This window comes from Anopheles cruzii, unplaced genomic scaffold, assembly GCF_943734635.1.
Source record: "Anopheles cruzii unplaced genomic scaffold, idAnoCruzAS_RS32_06 scaffold00791_ctg1, whole genome shotgun sequence".
In the NCBI taxonomy this organism is placed as follows: Eukaryota; Metazoa; Arthropoda; class Insecta; order Diptera; family Culicidae; genus Anopheles; species Anopheles cruzii.
This window is the reverse complement of record NW_026454378.1, coordinates 1-1,325: the sequence shown is the minus strand read 5'-3', so window position 1 is coordinate 1,325 and position 1,325 is coordinate 1. Positions and strand designations below refer to the sequence as shown.

The 1,325-nt window shown below is 51.9% G+C and overlaps 1 non-coding gene across 1 annotated transcript; it reads left to right on the top strand.

Moving 5' to 3' along the window:
- Positions 1-251: 251 nt before the first annotated feature.
- Positions 252-323, top strand: Trnap-cgg (transfer RNA proline (anticodon CGG)). The gene has a single exon. It is a non-coding gene; the product is annotated as a tRNA-Pro (tRNA).
- The last annotated feature ends 1,002 nt before the right edge of the window (positions 324-1,325 follow it).

Here is a 1,325-nt window from a genome sequence, read left to right as displayed (position 1 = left end):
TTGTACCGATCATCCCTAAATACAGCAGAATTATCTTTTACACATCCTTTATAATGTTTTTGATCGATTTTTGGTTGATTAAAGCAAATTTTTCATCCTCGTATTTCCTCAAATCTTTCGTGTTCTTGAACTAAATTTCTTTTCGCCATCCATTTGCCATCCTGTTCGAAAATCGATTCACATGGCCTTCGCTTTGTGCTACGTTCGCCGGTCGACTTGCTATTGGTAAATAACGAACCGTTTTTTAACCCGGCTCGTTGGTCTAGGGGTATGATTCTCGCTTCGGGTGCGAGAGGTCCCGGGTTCAATTCCCGGACGAGCCCGGAAATATTGTGTGGGAACCTTTTTGCTTGGTTTTTTTACCCCATCAGCACAATGGAGTTTACCAGTCCAATGACTCATAATCTCATTTTGCTCAGCGTATTCGCCGATACCCGGACTCGTCTGTTTGCTATTTCCTAATCGGTCTCGGGAGCCGTGACATTCTCATTGAACCACCAGCGAGATCACGATCTCCAGGGCCCTTCGCACGAGTCACTTTACATTTTTCACACAACATCACTCACGTTGCGCACATTCATAGCGTCGTCGTGGCACACAAATACGCAAAGCAGGTTTACGCCGAGACAGTGGCTGGGAATTTCGTTTCCATCATCATCGAGTGTGGCCCGCGGGACGCCACCGCGGGCCGCCCCCGGCTCGGCTCCGCCGAAGAATGGAAATAAAATTACCCCCATTAACCATTAACGACGATTAACACATATCTGCCTTAATTTGATCTCGTCCAAGGGGCGTCCGTCCGTCCGACGGACGGATGAATGTTTAAAGGTCCGGCCAGCGCCGCGACATGGGGCTCGCGAGCCGCGAGACGGTCCCCGCGTTTCCTGCTTTCGGTTTTCGGTCTCCGCCCCGGGGCCCCGGTCTAGTCGTTCTTTATGCTTATGTTTTGGTGATTCTTCCCGCCCGCGTGTCTTCGCTGCTTCTTCGTCGCCGCGTCTGCTGCGTCATCCGTTCGATTTCTTCTTCTTCGTCACCGTCTGTTAGCTCGTCGCCGTTCCTTTTGTCCGGCGCTGATCGACGACGACGAACGGGACGAACGAGACGAATGTGGTACCGTGTGTCTGGCTGGGTTGTTCCGTCTTGTCTTCCGTGGCTCCATCGGACGACACTTTATCTTGAGATAGGTCATTGAGTTTGTTTCTCGTTTCGCCAGCCACGTGATTCTCCTCCCCGCCGACTCCTTCACAACCGGCCGGGTCGATCGATCAATGGACCGTCGGACGGAGGTGCCATAAAACCCTGGGCGGATATGCTCGTCGCCATGC